This window comes from Cervus elaphus, chromosome 33, assembly GCF_910594005.1.
Source record: "Cervus elaphus chromosome 33, mCerEla1.1, whole genome shotgun sequence".
NCBI classification, from domain to species: domain Eukaryota; kingdom Metazoa; phylum Chordata; class Mammalia; order Artiodactyla; family Cervidae; genus Cervus; species Cervus elaphus.
This window is the reverse complement of record NC_057847.1, coordinates 31,472,587-31,492,965: the sequence shown is the minus strand read 5'-3', so window position 1 is coordinate 31,492,965 and position 20,379 is coordinate 31,472,587. Positions and strand designations below refer to the sequence as shown.

At 42.4% G+C, this 20,379-nt stretch overlaps 1 protein-coding gene across 8 annotated transcripts in view; it reads left to right on the top strand.

The window, feature by feature from the left end:
• Nucleotides 1-20,379, top strand: part of B3GALT1 (beta-1,3-galactosyltransferase 1) — a 599,692-nt gene that overhangs the window by 548,343 nt on the left and 30,970 nt on the right. For 7 of the 8 annotated variants that reach the window (XM_043894699.1, XM_043894696.1, XM_043894698.1 and 4 more), the window contains one exon: nt 2,289-2,406. The gene's annotated coding sequence lies outside the window, so the exon portion shown is untranslated. Of the gene's footprint in view, nt 1-2,288; nt 2,420-20,379 lie in introns of all 8 variants that reach the window. The other variant, XM_043894697.1, reaches the window with a different exon arrangement.

The window sequence follows — 20,379 nt, the reverse complement described above, 5'->3', positions numbered from 1 at the left end:
TAAAAGATACCCTCCTTTCTTGCCCTTGTTTGGCTAAAATTATTTTAAAAATATTTTCTGTTAAAAAAAATTAGGAGTTATATCTAAGTAAGACTTAAGGTTTAAATCGAAATATCTGCCCCTGAAAAGTTTAATTGGCTGTATATACATTTTTCACATGTATTTTGGCCCTACCTTTATTAATTTTTGTTCATTAAATACTAATATATAAATAACAGTATATATAAATAACCTGGTATAGAATCTGGCACATGTTAGCAGTCGGTAGCTACTCATTCCCTATATTTCTTGCTTCCTTCCTTTTCTTCACTCAATGTTTTATATAAGATGCTTCATATTAATGCTTCATATACTTTAATAAATGTTTATATCTTACTGTACTCTGTATAAAAAAATCTGTAAAAGCAAGGACTTTTTTTTAATGGGCTAGAATGAAATCTTCCAGGTCTTATTTTCCCTATGTTGACATTCAATATGTGTTTCCTAAAAGCTACCTCCATGGAACTAGATTTATCAATAATAAGAATATAATCTATTAAGAGCCCTAACATTTTAAAGGATAAAAATGAGGGCTGATGCAGGCTGAAAATGGACCACATGGTCTCATGTCTTATGCATAGTCATGTGGAACCCTTCTAATCTAGAACTATACATTTTCACATAAGGCAGAAAGTTACCATGCATTGCAGTGTTTTGATTGTTTGCTTTGGTATCTGACTTGATAAGTATTTGATGTTTGAGCAGAGTTAGTCATCTCTTCCTTTAAAGAGCTGAATAGTATCTTCAGTGGGACGCTGAGAAGGCACTAGAGTAGTGCATTAAGAAAGTAGCTAGGCTCAGTAGACCTACATTCAAACACAGCTCCACTCCTACCCGGGTGTCATTACGCAAGAAGCTGGCTCTCCCAAAGTCCTGATTTTCTTTTTTGAAAAGGTGACAATGTGAAACAAAGGGAGTTGGGGTAATGATTACAGATAATAAATGGAAGTAAATTACCATACAGTAGGCATTCAGTAAATACTGACATTTGTTACAAATCGTAGCAAACATTTACTGAGTATGTACCTTATCTCAGTACCATTCTAAGCACTTTCTCTGCACTGATTCATTTAAACCTGAGTACAATTCTATGATTCGGGTACTGTTGTTATCATTGTTTTTACACATGGAACTTTGAGAGCTTATATCACAATAAGCAGCTAAGTCAGTATTTAGACCCATCTCTTGCTCTTAACCATCACACAATACCACGTGTCATACACAGTGGCTTTTAGCAGAAACTGGAACCAGTAGATGGATCCAGTGGGACCCAGCAGCACCGGTGCCCATACCTCTCTCCCGCTCTTCACATCTGGCTACACTGAGGGACCACTGTATTTCAGTCACTTGACTTTACCCAGAAATCCTTCCATAATGTGAATGGTGAGAAGAGAAAATTATACCTCTCATTATGAAGGTTTATAGACATACAGATTGAGACCCAAGGATCAGATTAACGAAAGGCAACTTCTGATTGGCTCCTAGTCTGTTATGTAAAAAAGTCTGATCATCAGCCAGTGTTAGAGTGGTCATGAGTCATAAATAGAAGGGAGAATACTCATACCTAGAAAGCCCAGCTCTGCCGCTAATTAGCCAAGTGTCATGGCACAGTGGCTTCAACTCTCTGGATCCTTCATCATTGGAAATAAAGATGTTGCCCTAGATCTTAGATCTCATGGCTACTCAGGAGCTAATCCTAAGCTTCCTGTGGACTTTGGCTTTAGCCTTCTTTGACCTGCATAAAGTTTTGTTTTGTTTAATTGAATTTTAAAATATAAATTCCAAAGGTTTCACATAAAACTCTGTGTTTCTGTCTTCCCTTGAGAACCTGAAGTCGTGGCATTATTGAGCCTGGTTTTCATTATGGCATCAGTGGAAGGTATCAGGCGGACCTGAGCCTTGGCGGCTGCCTCAGATGGGATGTGTGTTCACCAGCTGAGCACGGCTCTGCCTCTCTCTGCTGTCTCAAACCCAATCTGCTCCCTCACTGACCCTACCTGCCTGGTCTTATAGGCATATAGGTTTGCAGTCCGAGGACCAGCTCTGATGTTTATGTGATCGTTTGTTTATTATTATTTTTTATTTGATCAACATCTGTTCAGAGCTTGCTTACTTGCCATTCTATGTACTGTATTTATAGCCTAAATACAAAGTTTTCTTTTTATATGATAGCATTCTGCCTTCATCTCTCTGAGCCTGATTAATTTCCAGTGTTTCTGAAGTGTTCTTTCTTCTTCTTATCCACCTAGGTGACTTCAGTTTGCTAAGCAGCAGCTTCTCCTGGCATGAGCCACTGCAGATCTCCTCATCAGACGGGCTGAGACCATGCTCTGTGCCCTGTATCTGGAGTAAGGAGAACACAGCAAGGTTGGTCCAACAGGTGGGAGAAGGATGCACTGCTCAGTTAGGTAGCCCATCACTGTGGAAAAATAATAGCAACTCTGTACAATCAGAAATCAGCATCTAAGAACTAATGAGTACAGAAAAAAATTCATTTTTTTCTTTTATTAATGTTTACCTATTATGGTTTGTAAAATAACCTTGCCATAAATATCTGTACAGGAGGGAAAAATTGATAGCTCTTTTTTAAAAGTTCATATTCACAAGTGTCTGTGAAATCTTTGACTGATTTTAGTGATGGCCTCTTTTAAGATGAAATTGTAGGGAACTGAAGATATGCCTTAGGTGACCTGAGACAATGCCTATTTAAAAATCCATTTCTCCAAGGTCATAGCTAATTGATTCTTAAATTTTCTTTGCTGAGGTAACCTTGTCCCACAGGCAATTGTACTTCAATTATTTCTCATTTCGCTTGAAAATAACAGTATTTCATATAAAAAATGATGGTATAGTTATAAGAAGTGTCTAAAATAACAGGTAATCATAACAATGTTTTCATTTAAAATGATAAAAAGCAAAGATAAATGCTCAGACTACTTCTTTATACACTAACTTTTTGTGGTAAATAACATGCTAAGTTTATAAAAATGATTGCAGCCTTCCTGGAGTATGACTCAGAAAAAGAAGGCCCACAGCTCCACACTGGCAAGAGGTAACTTGAACCATAATTTTACCTTTCCCACCATCATCTCTGTGATGTGGGCCAGTAACTTAATCTCTCTAAACAAACTGTTTCCTGGCACCTGAAGTGAAGAGTTATCTCCGAGTGCCTTTTAAATACTGATTCAGTTTGACATTGAAGCGCAGCTGTGAGTAGAGGGCAAGGTGACAGCTCTGAACTAATCTCTACTAGATAATTTGCCAAAAGTGAATTCAACACCATGCACATTCACTGCATCCCTTTCTTCTTTTCAGTATTTACAAAGTTTACAGCAGTGTGTACTGAATGTGTTGATTTTTGCCACTTTTGAAGATTCCTGTAAGGGCTATTTGAAAGAACACCCGGGTTGTCTTTGTCTTGCCCCCCACCATTGTATGGAGGGAGTATCCCCTGATAAGGGGCAATGGAGAGGTGATAGTCCATAGCCACAAAGAATGTCAGCAGAGACGTGGCATTATCACAAGGATTCTCCTAATTGAAGACAAGTGTTAGATTCAGTATTTAAATATATTAGGTTGATTAACCGTTTTTGAGAACTGTTCCATGGAATTAGCCTGTTGACATGGTCCTTCCTCAGGGATGTAGGAATGTATGATGTATTTATTTGTTCATTCACTCAGCTGTGCCGGCCTTAGTTATGGCATTGTGACACCTTTAGTTGTGGCATTCAAACTCTATTTGTGGCATGTGGAATCTAGTTTCCTAACCAGGGATCAAACCCAGGCCTCCTGCATTGGGAGCACAGAGTCCACCATTGGACCGCCAGGGAAGTCCCCCTCTTAGAGATCTTATAGTTCAATGGAGGTAAAACATCTAAAACTAAAACAGAAAGTAAATAAATAATACAATTACAAATTGGGGTAAGCATTATGGAAAACAAAAGGGATGCTAAGGCAGTGGAGAGTGAGAAACTGCTTCATGAAGTGGTCACAGAAGGTGCGAGAGTCAAGAGAGCCGTTCCCTTCCCTCTCCAGGCGCATGATAGGATTGCATCGCCTTAGTCCACCCACGGTTCCGTGGACCATGGGATCTGGTCTGGCTCATCAGTTGTGTACAGAAATATGTGTCACTTCCACATTGGAGCATCTAAGTGTTACTTCTGTAGACCCCTTTCCCTGAGGCAGTCTAACAAGTGTTGTGTTCCAAGATGTGGTTGCTCTCTTAGCCTGGAACTTGTGTGACTTCAAGGAACAGAGTTCCTTCAACCAACTCACACTGGACGTGTAGCCTGTAGCATGAGGAAACAACAGGCTGTATTGTCTTAAGCCACTGAGATGTGGAAGCCGTTTGTTAACACAGCTTAAGGAAAACAATCCTGCCTATTACAAATGGCATCTCTGAAGAGGCAGAGGGATGATTTACAGAGGCTTTAAGACAGAGGGCCTTGAACTTGGCTGGTTCACAGAATTGAATGAAAGCCAGTGTTACTGGATTAGAGTAAATCAGGAAAAAATAGCAAATAATCTTTAGTTTCTACTCTCTCAACTCTTGCCTGTTCTGGTTCTGAGGCTGTTCTTATATTTATATTCCTGGCAGAGCTTTAAGATAGATCAAGTAGCTTGACTCTAAATGCTTTTGATTTGCTTACACAAATCAAACTCTCATACTTTAACCCTCGCTCTGGATTATGATCATTTTTATCGAAAACTTGGCATGTGGGTGATTGATATGATAATGCAATCCTAATGCAGTCCCTGAAGCTGAGGGCCTGTACCCTCTCAGTCAATGCTGAGGTGCGCTTGGGTGTCTAGGTCATTCATAGCTGAGACTTGGGATGGCAGCCCACAGCACTTTGCATTTGAATAATGTGTAATATTGTACAGTTTTTAAGGTCTCAGTTTTCATATCCATTTCTAATATTCCAGCAACAGAATCTAGGGAAAAGCCCACGTTTTCGGGTGCCCCGTCATAGCCCATTTAATGTATATGTAGGAGAGATTGTCTTTTGCACTGAAGAGCTTGTTTGAAACCAAAACGAGAACCCCTTAGCAAAAAGCAAATTGCATGAGTTGCAGTTTATCTTCTTTGGAAGAAAAGACGAGCTGAGTCAACCCCCCTGGGGTTTGACAACTAAGGTATTTCTTTATCCTTGACACTGCTCAGATAGAGCCACTGAGATTATAACTGCCTTTATTGAAGTTTGGTCGATTTAGAGGAAGTACATCCATCTTATATTACAGTCATTCTTGTACAGTCCTTAAAGTCTTAAGGATTTTTTTATTGAGGTGACTGAAATCCTGCTTAAGAAAAAATCAGAGGAGGGAAGGGAAATGGATCTAGAATAAAAACAGGGTCCTTAATATAGTCCAGTCTCAGTGCTGAATGCTTTCATATGTAATATTACTATCCCCATATCGTGGAGGAAGTAACCTAGAAAGGTTGTGATCACCCAACCAATGACTGGCAGACCAAAGAAAGGACAGTCTTCTCCCTCCCAAGACCCTTCTATTTATCTCTGCCACTAGAGAGGAAAAGTCTAGAATGCAGAAGTCTCCCTATACCATCACCATGGTTAAATATAAAATGACCATGTCCTGCATTTCTGTAATCTCCAGAGTTGTCCTCTAAAAGATAAGTACTAGATCACTCTCAACTTATTACATATCTAGAAGAGCCTCTAAACAGAACTGGTTGTAATAAGCTAAGCTCTGCTAATTGTACATCTTCCCTTTGTTTCGCCTCCTTCTGTATAATTAGTGCCGTCTTGAAAATAGAAGTTTTCCATGACATTAAAATTCTTACACGGCACACCCTCTAATTATTTCATATCTTCACATTAGGGACTAAGATACCCATGGTGGAGGGGGTAATTCTGTTCATTATTTAATTAGTTATAGAGGAATTCAGGGAAAAGAGATTATTAAAATAATTTCTACTTGACTCTGAGATTTTTTTCTCATTGCCTACTCCCTCCTAACTTCAAATCTCATCATTTTTGGTACCAGAGTAAGTTATGCCTGTTAGGGTCTCCTTCTATTAAAAAGTTACCTATTCTTCAAGATCTACCCAAAATCCCCTTCTTCACAGGTCTTTCCAGATATCCATCATTAAAATTCAGCTTCGTCTTCCATACTCTAGGGTACTAATCCTATAGAATCTCTCTGTTTTGTAGTATAGGAGTAGAAATAGGGCAGAGATGGTTGGTAACTTACTCAAATATGTTTCCTCTCTTTTTCTTGGGCATGTAACTCAGCAGCATGTCCTTGCCTGCCTTAGAGTTGGGTGTGATCAGATAATGAATTTCTCACAGTGGGAAACAAATGAAGTGGCATGTTTCCTTTTGGGGCCAGATTTTTAGGAGGTAGGTTGCTCCATGCTTGCCCTCCCCTATTGAGAGCTGCATGAGAAAAGTCTGATGCCCTCAAGGATAGAGAGAGTCAGGCTCCTAGATCACTAGGTAGAAAGCTGTCTGGCCAAACAGGAACAGCCTCACTAGGTTGAACAAGAAATAACCATCTATTGTGTTAAGGTTGGAAATTTAGTTTATATGTGATAGCAGCTAGTGTGGACATACCTAATATAGTGTGTGCACATTTGTGCTTATCTCTGTGACTCCCTCCATTTCAGAAGCCCCAAAATGACAGGAACAACAACAACAAAAAAAAAATCACCCTTCACTGGGAGTCTTATTTGGAAATGGAGCAGATAGTCATCAAAACGAAGGATGGAGGGTCTCTAAATCATATCTAGTATTGGGAATACCATTTTTTCATTGGCAAGCAACCGACTAGAATTTTGAAAATAATCTCATAGGCAACTAACGGGGTAGAGAATGAAAGGGATACCCAGTTAGTCAGTTCATTACTCATTCAAGTATTCGTCATTCTTTCAGTCAACAAGTAGGTACTGGACATATTCTACATGACAGGCAGTCCGATAACAGTACTGATCAATCACAGATCTAGTCCCAGCTCACTCCAAGTATATACTCCACCTATCCAGCAAGTCCTCAGACTACCAAAGGTGCATTTAGCTTCTCACCCAGGTTTTCAGGTTCTTTATCTATAAAAGTAAACAATAATATTATCTACTTCTCCAATTATGTTGTATTTTTAATTAGATAATGACTTAAATATGATTATAAAATTTTTAGCACTGTGCTTCACATTTGAACTTGATCAGCACTCAGTAAATCCTAGCTATTATTATTCTTATTAATTTAGATTAATTTCATAAGATTGTACAACAACAACAAAAAATCTGCCTGAAAGAGACTATGTGGAATATAATTTCCCCTTTTCAGTGACTTCTGATATGAGAGTTGAGGGGTTGGGAATAATGCCCCACATTTAAAAGAAAAGAAACAGTATATGCAAAGGACCAGTGATATGAGGAAGCATTTTTGGGGAATTGAAGAAGTAAGAAGAGAGGAGTAGAGAGATCAAGGAGGAAAATGCAGCAGGATGAGACCATGCAGAGCCTTGGGACCACCACGTAGCCATGCTAAGAATTTGGCCTTCTTCCTAGTGCAAGAGAAAGTCACTGAATGGTTTCAAACACATAGTGGCAAAGAATACGATCATCTTTGTTTTTTTTTAGAAAGATCACTATGGCTGGAATGCATAGGTAAACCACTTGAAAAGTTATCATAGGAGAGTCAAGATAAGAAATACCCATATGTTGGGTACAGTTGTAATAGCCACGCTTTCCGGGAAACAGACTCACTCAGAAGGACAATGCAGATAGTGGAGTGCAGTTTATTATGCCAGCGGGCCCAAGGCAGAGTCTCCTCTTAGCCAAGGACCCCGACCAGCATTTGTGAAAATCTTTTATACCCCATGTATACGTGTCTAAACCCACCACCTACCCCATGTGTACGTGTCTAAACCCACCACCTACCCCATGTGTACGTGTCCAAACAGTCAATAGTCAATAAGCCCGCAGTTACATTCCAACCAGTTAATAATCGATAAGCCTGTGATTACATCCTGATAGATACAAAAAAAAGTTTATGACCTGTCCGGAGACAGGGGTGATTATGGTATGCTTCCTCTTAGGCAATGAGTAGCCTGGATGTGATCTTCAAGATTCCCCTGTCTGGAGGGGGTCTTATCCTTCCATTGTCGTCCCCACAGGCACTAAGCAGAGAGTTCAGAGTCCGCTGGAGAGGCAGCCGAGCACGGCCAGCACGGACAGGCCTGAGATGGAGTCCAGGCCCTATGAATTCCTTCTTCACAGTGGTGGTAGTGGAGATGGAGAGAAGTCATAAAATATGAGAAATGTCTGAAGTGACATTGGCAGGGCATGGTGATGATTAAGTACAGAAATGAGAAGAAGACAGCTGTTAACAATGGTTCCTGGTGTTTCAGGTAGCTACAAGCACATTTCATAGAAATAGGGAACCCTAAAGAGAATCAGGGTTGCTAGGGCATGAATTTACTTTTGTCCATGCTGCATTCAGGTGCCTCCAAGATATCCAAGAAAATAGGTCAAATACACAGTTGGATATATTGGTCTGGAGCTCCATAGATACATCTGAGCTAGGGTGTGAATATAAAGGTTATTGGAATGAATAAAAGTTATTGGAATAGCAACTGAGACCAAGGACCTGAGAATTTGCTTAGAAAATAGGCAAAACTTAAACTGAGAAGAATAAAAGAGGGCCTGGGACCTAGCCTTAAGGAACTAGTTATCAAGTTAAGCAGAGATGTGTATGTATTAGAAGAGCATTACTAGGTATTGGCTTAACTGATCATGGAAGCTTTATAAGTCCAAAAATCTGACAGAGGAAGCCAGCAGGATGGAAACTCAAGAAAGAGTTGCAGTTTGAGTCTGAAAAATCAGGAAAACCAGGATCAGTCAACAGTGCAGATGAAGTCCAAAAGCAGTGCTGGAGAATTCCCTCTGGCTTGGGGAAGATCAGCCTTTTATTCTATTCAGAACTTCATCGAATTGAATGAACCTCCCTCCCGACCCCCACCTCCCAACACCCCCGTTATGGCCAACATTCTGCTTTACTCAAAGTCCACTGATTTGAATGTAAATCATATCCAAACGTCCTCATGGGAACATCCAGAATAATGTTTCACCAAATATCTGGGCACCACAGTCCAGCCAAGTTGACCCATAAAATTAATCATCACAGGGATACACAAAGACAAGCAGAAATAGTGATTGAGTCCCAGGCTCTATACTCGTTGCTGGGAATACAGTCTACATCATGGTTTACAGTCTGAGCCCAGGGACCAGACATCTGGGTTTGAAACCTAACTTTGCCTTTTCCTTACCCTGAGACCTTAGGCAAATTACTCAATGATTCAGTGAGTGAAGTCACTCAGTCGTGTCCAACTCTTTGCGACCCCATGGACTGTAGACCACCATGCTCTTCCATCCATAGGATTTTCCAGGCAAGAGTATGGGAGTGGGTTGCCATTTCCTTCTCCAGGAGATCTTCCCAACCCAGAGATCAAACCCGGGTCTCCCTCATTGTGGGCAGACGCTTTACTATCTGCGCCACCAGGGAAGTGCCTCATCTTTAAAATGGGCACAGAATAACCCACCTTTGTTGATTGTAAAAACTAGATCAGGTAATAAACATAAAGGGATTAAAAAACCGATTGAACATGGTGAGGGCTCAATAAACATTCACTCTTATGTTTAAGGCAGACCTGGTCTTTTCCCCATGAAGTGACAGAAAGCATCACAAGCAGACAACAGTGTCAAGGAAGGTGATAGAAATACCTGACCCCATCTTAGATGAGGGCCTGATCTATAGCGGGAGGAGGCAGCAGTACCTCTGCAGTGTTTTTGGGAAATCTAGAATTTTTTTTTTTTTATTGTAGTGGTTTTTGCCATACATTGACATGTATCAGCCATGGATTTACATGTGTTCCCCTTCCCGATCCCCCCTCCCAGCTCCCTCTCCATCCCATCCCTCTGGGTCTTCCCAGTACACCAGCCCTGAGCACTTGTCTCATGAATCCAACCTGGGCTGGTGATCTGTTTCACCCTTGAGGAAATATGGAACTTAACCATCCTTTTTCCTCCATGTGAAGATACCTGACATTTGAATGGCATGTGACCTTGTAAAATAAGCATCCTCTTCACTCTTTCCGATAAGACCCTAAAGAACTTCCTGCTGAAATATAACTGTTACCTAAAGCACTATCAGTATCAGCCTCCATTAGCTTGAGGTAGATTCCTTCTCAAATAAACTACTCAGGTTCTAATGGGACATTGTCTTCCTTTGATTGAGGCAGGACTGAGGAGGCTCCTGGAAGCTAGGAAGGGGTTGGGGAAATTGAAGATGGCAGATGGGAAGGCCAGGGGAGGGAAAGAACAAGGGGAGGAGAAAGGACAGCAGGGCCCTTCTTGTTACTCACCCCTGGGTTCCCCTGGGGTTCACTCCCCTCCAGACCTTGTGCCTGCTCATGCCTACTCATGCCTGGGATCCTTAAAATATTTTCAGCCCAAATGCTTGATCTCCTTGCTTTAAATAAGTATTCATTTTTTCAAAAATTAATTATTTTGGGCTGTTCTGGGTTTTCGTTGCTGCACAGGCTTTCCTCTAGTATCAGCAAGTGGAGGTTACTCTCTAGTTGCGGTGCCCAGGCTTCTCATTGCAGTGGCTTCTCTCATTGCAGAGCATGGGCTCCAGGGCACATGGGCTCAGGAGTTATGGCTCCTGGGCTCTGGAGTACAGGCTGAATAGTTGTGGCTCACAGGCTTAGTCTCTCCACATCATGTAGGATCTTCCCAGATCAGGGATTGAACCTGTATCTCCTGCATTGGCAGGCAGATTCTTTACCACTGAGCCACCAGGGAAGCTCATAAATAAGTATTAATTTTAAGGTTTGTGTTCTATTTTTTCCCTACTATGGGTCAAAGTAGTTTTCTCGAGATAGGCTGGCAGTAGAAGACAAGTCTCTTGCTAATTCCATATCATCATATTCAGAGTACACCATAAATAATTTTCTCCTTGGGATATCCTTTACATTTCTGCTTCTGAAGGACAGTCTACCCCTTTTATTTGCCTGACTCAGGGCAGTAGTTCAGAAAGTACAGTGCCCTTGACCTATATCAACTGGAGAAATGCTGATTGCATTTGCTCCTCTGTCTTTGTTCTCGGCTTGTGCAGAGGATCTGTACAATAGCACTTGGATCCACTCTCTAAACTCTGTAGACATTGCTAAGTTGTTTAATGTATTATCCAGTTTATAATTCAGTATCCAGGGCTTCCTTAGTCACTTATCAGTTTCTCTCATAGCTCAGTCGGTAAAGAATCTGCCTGCAATGCAGGAGACCTAGGTTCAATTTCTGGGTCGGGAAGATCCCCTGGAGAAGGAAATGGCAATCTACTCCAGTATTCTTGCCTGGAAAATCCCATGGACAGGGGTCGCAAGAGTCAGACACAACTTGGCAACTAAACCACCACCAGTAAAGAATTTGCCTGCCAATGCAGTAGATTCAGTTCAGTCCATGGGTCAGGAAGGATCCACTGGAGAAGGAAACAATAACCCACTCCAGTGTTCTTGCCTGGAAAATCCCACGGACAGAGGTGCCTGGTGGGCTACCGTCCTTGGGGTTGCAAAGAGTTGGACATGACTGAGCAACTAAACAGCAACAATTCAGTATTCACTGTGAGGTTGGCATTTGTTTTCTTTTTCTTTTTAAATGAAATACTGATAAAGATCTTGGACCATGACTAACTCAGAGCTAAACTCGGGTGTTTATTACCCTATGATTTCTTCTCTTTGAATCCTGCAAGCTAAGGCATTACTTTAGGTGCTTCTTTTTACTTAAAGATGGGGGCCCTGCAATTTCCCCCAAGATGGGATTTTTTGAACATTCTTCATCTGGGCAGAGTTGCAGGTCCATCTGCTTCTGATTCCATGTCTCAGGCACGTGCCTTGTGTGGAATGGCCTTGGGCAGACAGCTGGGAATGGGCTGTCCCTCGACTCCCAGGTTCATGCTCTACTACTCTGCCCGCCGGGGCTCACAGCACGCTCTGTTCATGCCTGAAAACCAGTAAGGCTTCCCTTCGGGCCTCCCAAGCCCCAGGAAGAGGAACTGATAGGAAGGGCAGGAGCCACTGTCCTTTGGCTTCTGATGGATGTCTTCCAGAACAACTGCCTAGGCAGCTGAGGCAGAGGTGAAGACGAGGAGACCCAGGAGACACTGGGTACCTACACTTTAGCTCAGTGGGTATCACCTCTCTCAGCCCCTGTGGAGGTCTGTGGGTCCCAAACCCTCACAGATCCTTAAGGAAACTGATTAGGAGATGCTCTGTCAGGAGTGAGGTGAAGGTGAGGAATGAGGCACTGGTCTGGTACTAAATGAGGCCCAGAGAAGGGATGAAGTTCAGGGACAGGGTGAGAGTCGGGGATGCCAGTAGCACACAGGAATATTGGCCAATAAAGCACACAGTTTTGTAGCGTGGTCTACCAAGCATCCTCCCCACCATAACAATCACACTTCGCATTCAGAGGCACGACCCCAGGCCCCAGGGACACCAGTGTGATAAAAGGCACAGAGGCCAAGGCTCAGACACCAGCGTGGTTTGTACATCTTCCCCATGCCAGGCGCCTCACAGGTCATCTCATTTATTGCTCACGATGGCCCTACAGGTAGGTCTTTGCTCATTCACCTGCCAGTTGAGGAAACGAGGCTCCCCAGAGTGAGGCACATGGAGTAGCACAGATGACACTCTGAGGAAGCAGGAAGTGAGACGGTTCATTTAGTCACAATGCAGTGCTTCCACCCCTAAAGGCTGACACAGGGCAGTGGAGAATCTGACAAGCTCCTCAGCCACTGTGATCCTGGACCAGGCCCTCTCAGTGCCCCCTGACCAGCTAGCTGGGTTGGCCTCGAAGGCACCTCAGTGAGAGTGAAGAGCAACAGGGAGCAGGCAGTCCCTACCCACCCACCCATACCCGGAGCGGGGCTGAGGAGCAGGGAGCCAGGCTTGTGCTAGGCAGATAACACTCGCCCTGCCCTCTCTCTGGCCACGGACCTGACCCTTCCTCTTCTCTGCGGGGCTGCTGTGAGGAGTTGGCTTTCCTGATGCTGTGTTTGTGGTTGGCCCTGGATGCACTATAACCAGAGTCCTTCTCAAGCTGTGCCTTAGCCACTGAGCAGACTGGAGTGGGAATCAGGAAATTACACAACTCCTAGGTTAAAAAATAAGGAAAAAAAAAAAGAAGTCCCCAAGGGTGGAAGTTGGGTTAGGACTGGTCACATCACAAGGTTGCCCCATCCGAGACTTCGTGACAGGTATTCCCGGTAGATTTCACTCAGCCCTGGAGATACAGCACAAAGGGATCCCTGAGAACAGACAAGACTTCTCCGGGCAGCAAAGGTGTCACGGCCTAGAGTGGATAATCCTTCCCCTGCCCTTCTAGAGTAGCTTACTCTTAACTCTGCTACATTTATGATGAAGAACTTCTTTCCCAGTCACCTCAATACTTAATTGCTGTGTGCAAAGCCCCCTGCTTTCTCACAGCCTGTGACATGTCCAGCATACCCCTCTGGCTCCCTGGCGTCCAGCCCAGAGCCAAAAAGTACTCCTCTATAGATGTTAGACAAATAAATTAGCATAAACCATTTACTTCAAGGATTTGGAAAAGGCCCTATAACATGAAATGGTCAACAAATCCTCCTTCACCAATACAAGCTACCTGAGATCCAACAAATGGCTTTTCATGTCTTTCCTAATAGCACAAAATATCCCTTGGATCCTAGTGAAGTAAGTCTAGCACATGATGAACTGCCTTATAAATTAATGGACACCACCCCGTGAACTGGGTGGTCTATAGGCATTGGCAGTGGCCAGAAATATGATAGGCAGTGGTCATATAGTTGATGCGAAAGCCACCATAATGGTTCCTGATATATTTCCTATCACAGGCCACATAGGAGATGAATCTCTCATGCATCACGTACTCCCAACAAGATAGTCCAGCCACACCTCTTTCTTCTTTTAAAAAAAAAAAAAAAAAACTTTCCATTTTGTATTGGGGTGTAGCTGACTAACAATGTTATAATGATTTTAGGTGAACTGACAAAGATTTCGCCACACATATACACGTATCCATTCTCCCTTAGACTCCACTCCCATCCAGGCCCACACCCCTTACAGGAAAGTAAATCAGATGGCAAGTGAGTAAAATCAATATTTGTGTAAGAATACATTTGAATCTGCTCTAATTTGAAAAGTGGAACCCCAGTAATGGGCAGCCTTCATTGAGTGCTTACTGCATGCTAAGTTCTGTGCCATGAGCTTTGCATACATGATCTTAATTGTGCTAGGAACAACCCTGCACAGTGGGTTCTATAGAATCTTCATCTTGCAGATTACAAAACGAACTGATGGAGGTTATGCAGTGTTTCCAAGACTAATACATGGCTAGGACTGAAATCCAAGTCTGTACATTTACACTTACCTGTCCAAAATCATCATCCTCAAATTTCAGCACCTGGTGACTATTATTATAAATTTCCTGTGACATCCCTCGCAAATGACTGCCACAATCTGTATATGGTGACATGAAGAACCTTTTTACCAAGAATACAGTGCTGCTTCTATCAAAACTGGATTTTGCTCCCTTGGTGGAACTCAGTTCAATTATTGGAGTCAGTTTGTATCTTAAAAATCAGCAAGATAATAGCCATCTTTTATTGAGTCTCTTTTATCTTGTTCAGTTCAGTTCATTCTCTCATTCATGTCAGACTCTTTGCGACTCCATGGACTGCAGCACTCCAGGCTTCCCTGCCCATCACCAACTCCTGGAGCTTACTGAAACTCATCTCCATAGAGCTTGTGATGCCATCCAGCCATCTCATCCTCTGTCGTCTCCTTTTCCTCCTGCCTCAATCATTCTCAGCATTAGGGTCTTTTCCAATGACTCAGTTCTTCATATCAGGTGGCCAAAGTAATGGACTTTCAGCTTCAGCATCAGTCCTTCCTATGAATATCCAGGACTGACTTCTTTTAGGATGGACTGGTTGGATTTTCTTGCAGTCCAAGGGACTCTCAAAAGTCTTCTCCAAAACCACAGTTCAAAAGCATCAATTCTTCAGCACTCAGCTTTCTTTAGAGTCCAACTCTCACATCCATACATGACTACTGGAAAAACCATAGCTTTGATTAGATGGACCTTTGTCAGCAAAGTAATGTCTCTGCTTTTTAGGTCTCATTTTGTCTAGATTTGTCATAGCTTTTCTTCCAAGGAGCAAGCGTCTTTTAATTTCATGGCTGCAGTCACCATCTGCAGTGATTTTGGAGCCCCCAAAAGTAAAATCTCTCACTGTTTCCATTGTTTCCCCCTCTATTTGCCATAAAGTGATGGGACCAGATGCCATGATCTTTGTTTTCTGAATATTGAGTTAGGGCTTTCTGCCCTAAGGGTGGTGTTATCTGCATATCTGAGTTTATTGGTATTTCTCCCTGCAATCTTGATTCTAGCTCATGCTTCATCCAGCCCAGTGTTTCTCATGATGTACTCTGCATATAAGTTAAATAAGCGGGGTGACAATATACAGCCTTGAGGTACTCCTTTCCCAATTTGGAACCAGTCTGTTGTTTCATGTCAGTTTTCATGTTGTTTCTGTTGTTTCATGTCTAACTGTTGTTTTTTGACCTGCATACAGATTTCTCAGGAGGCAGGTAAGGTGGTCTGGTATTCCCATCTCTTTAAGAACTTTCCACAGTTTGTTGTGATCCACACAGTCAAAAGCTTTGGCGTAGTCAGTAAAACAGAGGTAGATGTTTTTCTGGAACTCTTACTTTTTCAATGATCCAATGGATGTTGACGATTTGATCTCTGGTTTCCTCTGCCTTTTCTAAATCCAGCTTGAACATCTGGAAGTTGATGGTTCACATACTATTGAAACCTGGCTTGGAGAATTTTGAGCGTTACTTTGCTAACGTGTGAGATGAGTGCAATTGTGCAGTAGTTTAAATATTCTTTGTCACTGCCTTTCTTTGGGATTGGAATGAAAACTGACCTTTTCAGTTCTGTGGCCACTGCTGATTTGATGGCATATTGAGTGCAGCACTTTAACAGCATCATCTTTTAGGATTTGAAACAGCTCAACTGGAATTCCATCACCTCCACTAGCTTTGTTCGTAGTGATGCTTCCTAAGGCCCACTTGACTTCACACTCCAGCATGTCTGGCTGTCGGTCAGTGATCATACCTTCGTGGTTATATGGGTCATGAAGATCTTTTTTATATAGTTCTTCTGTGTAGGCTTCCCTGGTGGCTCAGAGGTTAAAGCGTCGGCCTGCAATGCGGGAGACCTGGGTTCGATCCCTGGGTCGGGAAGATCCCCTGGAGAAGGAAATGGCAACCCACTCCAGTGGTCTTGCCTGGAGAATCCCATGGACGGAGGAGCCTGGTAGGCTACCAGTCCATGGAGTCGCAAAGAATCAGACACGACTGAGTGACTTCACTTCACTTCACTTCACTTCTGTGTATTGTTGCAACCTCTTCTTAATATCTTCTGCTTCTGTAGCTTCAGGCGGTTTCTTTAAGAGCTGCTCTGGTTCCTTTAATCTTGCCTCAGGTGATCTCCTGATGAGCTTCTTGAGATTATTAAATTGTGATCTTCTCTGGATTGCTAACATCTTCCATTTCTTGGGGATTTTATGTGTATCTCTTGAGGTAGAGTTGTTGATGGACAGGGAGGCCTGGCTGGACAGGGAGGCCTGGCGTGCTGCAGTCCATGGGGTCGCAGAGTCGGACACGACTGAGCAACTGAACTGAACTTGAGGTGGAACCAGGACCCTGTCCCAAGTCTGCACTATTGTTTCTTGGCTGCTCCTCCCTTGTCTCAGCATCCCGTCCCTTCTCTGATTGACAGCAGTTCTTTAAATCTTTCCTTTGGGATTCACGGAAGGTCATGGAGGCTGGAGTCTATTCCCTACAGACGAGAAACAGCGGGGGAGGAGAGCGGAAAGGCCTCTGTGGCCAGGAGCCCCACAGGGTCCTGCTTGGTTTCAGGAGGAAGGTGGGAGAACAGGACAGAAAGTGTTGGCAGGAGGATCCCTAGGAGGGAAAGTGTTCCAGAGGTGGGTATAAATCCCCAGCAGGAGAGAGGAGAGCGGGGCGAGAGGTGAGCTGGGAGACCGCACAGTGAGGGTAGGGTGAGAAAATGGAGGAGGCAGAAGAAGGGGCTGCAAGCACCACAGAGTCTTTGGGGAGGCGAGAAAAAGGGAAGGAAATCTCTGGAGAGCACTGACAATTTTTTATGAAGGAGAAAAAGAAGCAGCTTTCCCAGCCCAGAGCTGACATGTGTGTGGGAGTCCTATTGACAATCAGATCAGCTCCCTGTCACTCTCACCAGTCCCCACCTCTGTCTGGAAGTCATGCCCCAGGGAGATGCCTTCAGGGACTCAGAAAAGTAAATTCTCTGGCGCCCTCCCCCCCTGAATGCTCCTGAATGCTGAGCCTTACTAAGAAACTTAATAAGACCTTTTCACACACCAGGGAGCAGGGGTCCGTAGTGGGCAGGCTGTTGAGCAAACATTCCGTTGTCCGGATTTGAATGAGGAAAGATATTTAGCTGGAATGAGATGGAATAGGGATCAGTTCATGCTTAAAAAACATAGAAGTGTTGGTCAGAGAGGAAACTCAGGGACATATTCAAGTTTTTCCATCTGTCAGTGAAATGTTATCACTGAGGAGTTTGTATGTTCTTTTATTTCAAACTTGCCCACAATTTAAAAGCATCAGTATCAAGATAGTGCATTGTTCTATATACAGTATTTGAAGGTGATGCTACCAGTGGTGATTCTCCTGAATGACCGTGGAATCAGTTGAAAAGAAGAATGGATGTCTGGCAATCTCCTGTGTTGCACAAAGAATTGATTTCAAACTGTAGCTGTTTGAAAATAAATACTACCAAAACTAAGAGACTGATATAAAAATAAACAAGGGCTTCTTAATCTGTATTTTCACAAACAACTGATTTAATCACTTCGACTTTAAACTCACAAATCAAAAGGTCAGCCAGTTTGATTAAAAACACGTGCACAGTCCAGCTGATTGACTGAATTATATGCTTGAAGAAGCAGCGGTGTGATGCTAAGAGAAGTAACTTGGGAGTCAGGCAGCCTGGCCTCTAGTTTGGGCTCCATTTCACAACCCTTGTAAGAACCTGGATGACCTCTGAGCCCCAGGACACCGTACCTACATCCTGGATTCTGGTGATAATCAAATGAGGTAACATAGAAATAATTTTGTACACTGGGAAGTTCTCTCCAAAATTCCATCATTACCATCGATAACTGTTACATAAGCCCAAAGCCACGTATTCACCAATCCTTTGAAATGCTGCTGCTATATTTGATACACTTACTCATAGAAACTTTCTCATGTTTGGCAACTTCTGTCCCTCTCCTATCTGAAGTCTGAATCCTCCTTCCTAACAGTGCCCTCTGCTACCAATTTAATGCAGCACCATTGAAGATAATCTGCCCAACTACTGCTGCAGTTAATAGAAATTCTCCTTTCAGTGTGGTGCATCTGGTGTGACATCTGTTTAAAACCCATGGAGAGGATTCAGTGTTCACAAGCAAATTGAGTAATTACTATGTAATTACACTATAAATTGTGCAGTCAATGATTTGCTCTCAAAATTCATCTTTTGTACATACTCACTATGACAGCCACTTGGGTTCTTCTAAGATGTGCAGATCTGTTCTTAAAATGGTCAATATAAGGATGTGAACTAAACACCTGTGGCCAAAAAATTAGCAGATTATCTCTAGAAAAGAGAGAGTGTTAGAGAAGGAAGAAAATGAAAGTGTGGAAAGGAGACGTTAATAGAGTGAGAAAGAAAGGGGAAGGATATTTTGAAGATTATCTAAGTCTTTCCCAGTTGTTTTGTAAAACCTGTGAAATTGCTAAGCCTTGCTGGCAGGAGAAAACACAAGAGGAGAGATCAGAGATGCAGGATTTCGCCTGCTTCATGAAGAGCCCATTACTAGTGATAGCTATTTGGACTTTGGGAAACTGTACCATATGTAGAGAGTAGAGAATTAATGACTTAAGAGATCATATCTAATAGTTCTTGATAACTACCAACTTTACAGTGGCTAAAAACTGAGACCTAACACTTTGCTGAATGGTTATAAAGCATAGATCTATGCTTCCTCTAAATCTGTGTTTTAAAAGCCAGCCAACAAATATTTATCATCCACATGTTATATGGTATATGAAATACGTATTAGACTACATGCTTGAAGCAGCCTGGAATATAAATAAATAAGGCAGCAGCATGGCATAGTGGAAGAAAGGCTAGCTTGAGATCCTTCCTGACTTGACTTTGAATCTTGAGCTGTGGGACTGAGCCATATGAAGCTGCTGATGTTCAGTCATTTTTAAGCTACATACCTGGCAATTTCATACGATTCAACCAAAAGGAATTAGAAATGCCTCTTAAATGTTTGAGAATTAGAAAAAATGTTTATAAAATATTTATAATGTTTGTATAAATGTTTATAGTTTGTTTATGGTGGAAGGGATTTAGAAGCATCTTATTCTTGGTCACCAAGGGTACTAAACATCATTACTGTATAGTGGAAATAGGACAGATGAGTTAAGACAGTGTTGTAAAAGTCAGAGCTATGAAAGTCTCCCCTTTGACCACTGTATGTTTAAAAATACAAATCTCACTAAATATTTAATGAAAGGAATTTTATTAAAATGAGAGGATTCATTTGTTAAAACAAAGGCATTTGCTACTACATAAACATGCAAACACACACATACATGCTAAGTCACTTCAGTCATGTCCGACTCTTTGTGGCCCTATGGACTATAGCCCGCCAGGCTCCTCTTGTCTATGGGGTTGTCCAGGCAAGAACACTGGAGTGGGTATATCTGATCTCCAAAACCAAAATTCTATGCCATATGCCCACTGCAACAAGCGGTCTGTTCGAATCAGTTATTCTGTAACTATATTAACATCAAGTGGTTCCATTTTAACAACACAACACTTTCCAAATGTGTATACTTCAGTTTTCAAAAGGTAAGTCCCATTTAGGGATGGGCTGCAATTTTACAAAATAAAAGTGAAAACCCAAAATGCACACCAGACACCCAGTTTCAGTAATAACGGCTTTATTCCTTTCCTTTGCATGGGAGCAGCAGAGCGCTTGCGGCATCAGAGGCAGCAGCAGCAGACAGCTAGCAGCATTAGCCAGTTTGCTAAGTAGGGACAGGAAGCAAGTTCAATGGAGCAGAAAGGTCCCTGCCTCTGTGGAATTGATGGAGAGAAGGAATGTGATTGGTTTCCTAAAGGGCAGACAGAGGGGTGATGGGTAATTTCACCTC